The 8,042-nt window shown below is 40.2% G+C and overlaps 1 protein-coding gene across 1 annotated transcript in view; it reads left to right on the forward strand.

Annotated features, from left to right (window-relative positions):
* LOC106814286 (xaa-Pro aminopeptidase 1-like) overlaps positions 1 to 8,042 on the forward strand; it is a 54,818-nt gene that overhangs the window by 35,181 nt on the left and 11,595 nt on the right. The gene's annotated exons all lie outside the window — the stretch shown is intronic.

Consider the following 8,042-nt stretch of genomic DNA (forward strand, 5'->3'; position numbering starts at 1 on the left):
CGCGGTGGCAGTCAGCGTTGTACCGTAGAGTTTGGACCGTAGTGCCTGCGATAACTAATACATATACTATACTATTATAGCTCATAATAAGCAGGAGATATCAAATAATTATGCTACAATCTACTCTTAGCATTTTGAGTTGACAATGGGTGGTTTCGAACAATGTTTATGCTCAAAACACCACACCGGCAAACTACCGCGAAGATGGCACATAGCCATGCACACACTCGTTCTGTGACTAGTCAACATTGATTAACTCGTCCAGCTATATATGCAAGCACCTAGAAAAGCGATCAGACGAAATAGGAGAACAAAGTGCCAAGTGAACACAATTATGTCGTTTAATACCCGTGGAGTTACCGTGTTATCTATACTTTAATGGCAAATTTCGTTTGAGAAAACTGTTAGTTAAAAAATTTATTCACTCAGTTCATGAAAATATTGCATTTTTACAAGGTATTGACAACAACTTACAATGCATGGTTTCTATAATGATCAGTTGTGTAATGAAACGAGACGGTTAAAAAATACGCTGTGGCTATATGCCCGGCAGCCGGGCACGGTCTTCGATTTCCTTAATGCCCGGCAGTTCCTAACCCTAACCCTAACCCTTGTTTACTTGAGATAACGCTGAAAATTAAAAACTGCCGGGCATTTAGGAAATCGAAGACCGTGCCCGGCAGCCGTCAGATATTATGCCGGCTGCCGGGCATATAGCCACTCTGTCAAAAATATACTGCCACCACCGATTTATAGCCATTGACACAATGCTAAAACAGTCGAGCTGCTACTGACTGCAACGTGCATTGTTTATTATAATATAATTGTCTACTAGCGCTCAGAGGATGTCTCCCAGGGTACTGCCGCAACGTACCCTGGTAACTATATGATATGGTTAGGGTTAGGGTTGGGGTTAGGGAGTAGGCGTAGGCAGCGCCCATGCAGTATGAGTATTTATTGCTTTTTGCGTATATAATTTATTGCTTAATTAAATAACCCCTGTCATTCATGATCAGGTTTGCCCACTGCACTCACCATTGCCTCGCTATACATTCTACCGATAGAATAGCTATGTCGCTTGCGCTGTAGTGTACTATGTATGCTACATGATCTCGTGTTATACATATAATAATTAATGTATCGATCACGTGTATAATTATGTGTAGTAAATATAATATGAACATATCGAAATTACGTGTGGTAACGTGTTGTACGTAGAGTATTATCGTATAGATAATATATACGGTCACATGTTCCACGTGTAATGTTTACGTATAGAATAGATAATATATACGGTCACATGTTGTACGTGTAATATTAACGTACATGGAATACCTGTATAATTACGTGTAGTACGTACAATATTAACGTGTCGTTAGCACGCGCTATGTTATTTGTTAGGACTGGTCGCCGTTGGGCTTCGCACTGTAACATTTCAGCGATACGAGGGTTATTCTAGGTTTCTGCTTTGGTATTCGGCACCATACCGGTTATGATTATTCATTCTCGCACGCTATACTGTTACGCAGTGGGACCATTACGCTGATGGAGAGGGGACATCGTTGTAGTCGTTATAGTTCTTGACATTTTGGTGGGCAGTGTCGTCGTATATGCATCGACGTTCGAAATTCGATCGAAATTTGTTCGAAATTCGATCGTCGAAGATGAGAGTCGCTGCCGTCGCTCATCCGATCGGAGGCTATATCGATTACGAGCGATAATCGATCGAGGCTGCGCGACGCAAAAACGACCCGTGACGTCACTGTTGACGCGCAGTGAGTGGATGGGAGGGGGTTCGGCCCTAACGATGATGATGATACGGATGCCGTGGTCTAGCCGAGGGGCGGCCGGTGGTAGTAGTGCGTAGTTCGTTGAATGTACCCGACGCTGATGGCCGGGGTCGACCGGTAGCGAGAGAGCTGCGGACATGTATATTCGGTTAATAAAACCAGTGTCGACCTACAACTTGAACTCATTCCTTAGCTTTTTGCTGCTGCTGCTGCTGCTGCTGCTGCTGTTGTTGTCGTTGTTGTTTTTCAGCGTTGTTGTTAATTGCATGATGACGTTGCTATTGTTATTTTTGTTACGTTACCCAGCTGCGTTGCTGCTCTCGTAAGCAACACGGGCAGAAGTGTGCCCTGAAGAGATGTGCATGATAAAATCCGCCATAGAATTTTCACTATGTCTGCAGCATCCCAACACAGTCCCTTTCCTATGCTAATTAATGTACATCAGAATTGCGCTCGCGTCACTGGTCACCGGCCGCTGCCAGCCAAAATAAGTTTCTTCGGCCGATTTTACACTTTTAAAAAATCTCCTCACCTCCCCCTAGCTTCCACTCCCACTCCCAGTGCCACTTTTCGTTACCCTTTCCCACTTACACATTATTTGTTATTAATGTTGTATATTATATATAGTATATATATTACTAATGATATATATATATATATATATAATATACATAGTAGGTTGATTACAACTTGGTAGTTGTGTTTTAATTATATTTTGACACATAGATATATATTTTGATATATAGTGGACGGTGGACCTATAGGCAGAGGGTGCGCGCTACGTGTGCCAGCACACAGTGTTAGGATTAGGGTTAGGGCAGCGGTTATAGTTATCGGATTAGGGTAGGTTGGGGTTGTAGGGTTAGGGAAAATAAGGCATAGGCCATGTCTCAGCAGCGGAAGTATGACTGTGAATGACGAAGTGTACGAAGTGACTAGTGGCTGCCACGTGCGGCACCCTCCCTCCTACGCCCGGGGGAAAGTGGCACCCTAGGCAGAGCATATAAATCAACGAGCATAGTAACTCATTGCAATTCCTATTGGGCAGCCATTTTTTACTTGAACTCGCTAGCGCGCGTCGGTTTTGTGGTCCGGTGTCACGGTCTGAGATGGCACCGGTCTGGAATTACCGCAGTAGCGCTGCGCGTAAAGCGCAGCAGCATTAGGCAAATATGGCAAATGAAACTGCGGGCGTGCAGTCAGCGTTGTACGTTAGAGTTTTGGACAGGTAGGCTGCGATAACTATTCAGTATAGTAACTATTATACTCCATAATAAGCAGATTGAGTAATATGCAAATTTAATTCTGCTACAATCTACTCTTACATTTTGAGTTTGACAATGGGTGGTTTCGAAGCAATGATTTATGCTCAAAACACCAGCACGGCAAACTAACGGCGCGAAGATGGCACCAGGCCATGCACACACTGCGTTATCTGTGACTAGTCAACATTGATTAACTCGTCTCAGCTATATTGCAAGACCTAGAAAAGCGATCAGACGAAATAGGAGAACAAAGTGCCAAGTGAACACAATTATCGTCGTTTTAATACCCGTGAGTTAACCGTGTTATGCTATATCTTTAATGGGCAAATTTCGTTTGAGAAAACTGTTAGTTAAAAATTTATTCACTCACGTTCATGAAAATATTGCATTTTTACAGTTATTGACAACAATTACAAAATGCATGGTTCTATAATGATCAGTTGTGTAATGCAACGTCAGACGGTTTAAAAAATTACGCTGTGCTAAATAAAAAAACTGCCCGGCAGCCGGGCTACGGTCTTCCGATTAAATCCTTATGCCCGTGAGGTTCTAACCCTATACCTAACCCTTGTTACTTTAGATAACCGCTGAAAATTAAAAACTGCCGGGAATTGTAGGAAAATCGAAGACCGGTGTCCCGCAGACCGTCAGATTTATGCCGCTGCCGGGCATATAGCCACTCTGTCAAAAATATACTGCCACCACCGGATTTATAGCCAATTGACATCAATGCTAAAACATCGAGCTGCTACTGACTGCAACGTGCATGGTTTATTCTAGATATATAAATTGTCTAGCTAGCGGCTCAGTGGATGTCTCCCAGGGTACTGCGGCGCAACGTCCTGGTAACTATATGATATGGTTAGGGTTGGGTTGGGTTAGGGAGTAGGCGTAGCAGCTCGGCCGCATGCATATGAGTATTTATTGCTTTTTGTCGTATATAATTTATTGCTTAATTAAATAATTAATTAATTATTAATTATTAATATTATTAATAATAATAATTATTAATTAATAAATATTAAAAATAATTATTAATTAATTTATTATTAATTGCGTATTTATTGCTAATTGATTATTCTCGTTAATCAATGTGTACATCTATAATATAGTAATAAGAATAATATGTGTGATGTAATATTCTTTTTGCAATAAGCATAATATATAATACAGTTTTAATACTGTCATATTCTACACTAGTCCGCAAAATGCCGACGTTATAACTCCGCTTGCATCTGAGGGTACGGGTTATCGAAGATCTGCGGTTTTACTGGCGGATTTTGCGATGCTGCTGGGTTTTAATCTCGGTTTATCCGGGCTCTGCGGTTTTATCTGCGATTTGGCGGATCTGTGAGGTTTATCTGCGGTTTACCCGCATTACTGGAGTCTGTGTCGGCTCTGGTACTAATTCTACACATCAATAATAATCTTTCAGTCTTAATTTGCATGGCCGTCGGCAGCTCGAAAAGTTTATTTTAATGAGTCTACGCACTATGTTTCTTTCCCAATCATGCAACATTTTACATATTACACAGCTTTCTTTGATGAGCTGTAAATTTGTTAAGGGACAGTAGCTCCTAGTATTTTACTGTCATACAACATGTCCTATACGCCTGTATAAGCAAATCGTCTATACCCACACGTATTGTGTTACAAGATCATAATTTAATTGTTTATAATTTAATTACAATTAACGCTACGCAATTTGAACGGCGCCATGACACCCGCAGACGCGGCTGCACCCGAAAAAAGTTTGGGTATTTTTGACAATTTATTTGTGCACGTTAACTTCGACCAAGGGTTAATTCAAAAAGTGCAATTTATATTTATACCTAAATGCTATTAACTAACGCTATTCATTTTTTAGGGCAAGTTTATGCCATATTATAATCTGAACTATATGTTCGTCTATAAGTATTACAATCGTTTGCTTTTAATAAATAAATTAAAGATAACGCCCCAGTCTGTAGCCGCTTGGCTGAAAGTGTTTTGCGCACTTATCATTCGTGCGCATTGAGTGGCGCCCCGTCGTGTATGTTCAAACTTGTATGTCGTAGTAGCTTCTAAACCCATTTTTTAATATATATTTTCTAATGTGATTGAACATGAACTTTTTATGTAGCGTAATTATAATCCTAAAATTAGTCTGAAAAAAATAACGCCTAGACGCTGAGCTAAACTTTTCTTTAAGTGATTTTAAAATTAAATAAAAGCGTTTTTTATATTTTGATAAACTGTGTCAATAAGGTCATGTGCCTTATGCTTCAGTACGAGCGCTTTAAGAATGGTACCATCTTTAGCTCTATCAACACAGCTTACAGTCTTTGGCGGCGTAAGTTGCCATACTACAACATCGATGAAGATGGTTTGCTTTTGTAAATTTTATGTTGTTTATATACTGTGTATTTATGATTTAATTCGATCGATGCGTTATGAAGCATTGGTTTTTGAATCTGGCCCGTTAAGAGTCGACTTTGTAAAGTAAGAGCAGCAAATGCTACAGAACATGTTGGCCGCTTTCAATTTAAAGTCGTGCGAATAAAATAGCCCCGTACAGTTTGGGCGCAGGCCTGTAGGCCGCTGTGGCGCTGTGGCCGCTGTAGGCCGGCCGCCTGCGGCAACTCGTAACGCGGCTATAGTTCGCTAGAGGCTAGTGTTAATGGCTGAATACGTGTTAAGCACCCGTTTGACAGTTTAAACACTGTGCGCATGTGCTTTAAGCTAAGGTCAAAGTCGGGAGGGTTTCGTCCGGCAGAATCGGCGGTAAAATTCTTTACTCGTGTGAAACGTGTAGTGTGGAAGGCGTCAAACGGATGCGATTGGCTTAAGAAAAACTTAGAGGCATGGGAATTGACCATAATTGTAAATGTATCAATGTCATGTCACTCAGGTCGATCCATTGGTGCTCCATTCCTGCTACGTGCATGTTCTTCAACAACAAGGTGAGGCGACTGCGTATGCAAGGTGATGACAACGCATCGAGATTATACAACATGGGGAGTTTTACTGCGCAGCATCCGGGCTCCGCGGAGATGCGAAACTACTGGTGCAGGAACACCTGTCAATCGGTGTACTGTTGCTTACACTCTCGTTATAGCCTCTAAGACTATAGCGCTAATAGATAATAAGCAGGTCTAAAACGACGCGGACCAGTTTCGGAACTGAACACTAAACATCCGGCTCTCGTCTCTGCATAGGTCAGTTCCGAACATAACTGTAACAGGACAAATATAGTATAATATGAATATTAGTTAACAGAACAATTTTCAATGCAAACAAGAAAATATTTCTATTCGCGAACATAAACAAAAGTTTACAGAACAACGATAAATGGCATGAACAAATAATATACAAGAAACAGAAGCAAGAGGAACATAAAAATTATCTATGGGGTTCGAACACGTGGTGGCTCTTACTATCCTGAAGCGAAAGCGCTTCGCGATGAGCCACTTAAACCAACTTGAAAGTTGTGATATAGACCGGCTACCCTAAACTTAACTCTAATCCTAACCCTAATCCTAACCCAACCCTATTCCTAATTCTAAAATATAAATAAAATTGACACAAAATAATAAAAAAAAATAAACAAAATAACGCGGGCACTATAAGTTGACAAAACTGTCTTCAAAATTAGCCGATCAGAGAAGTGATGCCCGTTGTTTAGGTTTTCACAACTCGCGAAACTGGATACCGGTGTTTAGACCCTTCCTAATATAGGCTTACTAGTACTAGTGTCAATCGCTGGTTTGGGACCCCCGGTATAGTTATAGTTCACATAGATGCTAAACTAATCGCGGGGATGGCTAAACTAAAATTGTCTAGCTATAGTCTGGCGTTATTTTCTTATTGTATGTATATATTATGTCCATAATTGTATTTCAGCAAGCATCACTTCTTGGGTGAGGTGCGACGATATTTCTGCGAATGTGAACTTTATTGTGTTTTTTATTTTTGGTACCGCTCCTCAGGGGGGGGGGGGGGGGGGGGCAGCGTTAATTCTGCTAATCTTATTCTTTGATTGCTATTTTTAGTAAATTCCTTCACGTGGTCGGAAGCAATTTAAGTAACTTGTGATTCGTCACGTTTCCAGTCTTGCAATGTACTCGCTTTTATTATATCCGCCATATTCAAAGCATTTTAAATGTAAGGCAAGTCTTCTATCCCCCCCCCCCAATACACAAGTCCACCCGTCATTAGTGTATTTTTTTATTTTGAAATTAAGTCCCCGCCTATTAGATCTATCAATGCCTGTCTTGCATTTAAACACAGAACAAGAATCCTCATCTGGACATTGACGTCATGTATTTCTTTAATTCGTAATTATTAATATTAATCATTTTCAGTATATTTTTGTTGCTCCTTCCTTCGCGCTTTCTATCTCGTTTTTTAGAATGGCTTCTTTACCATCTTTTTCCACTCATTTTGATAAGGTGCCAATAGATAAGTAATGACATATTATAATTATATTCTTTCAATTTTGCAATGATTTCATTTGGCCTCATTTTTTCCATATTTAAGTTGATGATTTGAGTTTGATTGAGTTGATGAGCACTAAAACGAATATCGGCAAGCTTGCGACTTGGAAAATTGACTGTCTACCATGTGGGTAAATGAGCTATAATGTACAGGCCTCAATGCTTATTTTCAGATGTTGGTTGTCTTTTTGTCAGATAACAAGAAATAATTTAACTTGTGGGCAAATTTAACTCGCAACTTTGGGCAGCTTTGTGAGCCTGCTGTATCCAGTTTACTGCTTGGCATAGTCAAATGAGCATGGAATTAGGGCAGAAACATATAGGTAATCTTTTAACATGCGCAGGTTTCAATAACTTAGCTTTCTGGAAGAATTTCAATCTAATTGTTAACATTTTTACAAGCCTTAAATTCCATACCTCACCCATGCACTCATGGAGACTTCTAAGTCTATTCCTAGATATTAACTGTATTTTCATGTGGCAATTCGCTCTACCTCGCATTAACATCTGAT

The sequence above is a fragment of the Priapulus caudatus genome, unplaced genomic scaffold, assembly GCF_000485595.1.
Source record: "Priapulus caudatus unplaced genomic scaffold, Priapulus_caudatus-5.0.1 Scaffold899, whole genome shotgun sequence".
Taxonomy (NCBI): Eukaryota; Metazoa; Priapulida; class Priapulimorpha; order Priapulimorphida; family Priapulidae; genus Priapulus; species Priapulus caudatus.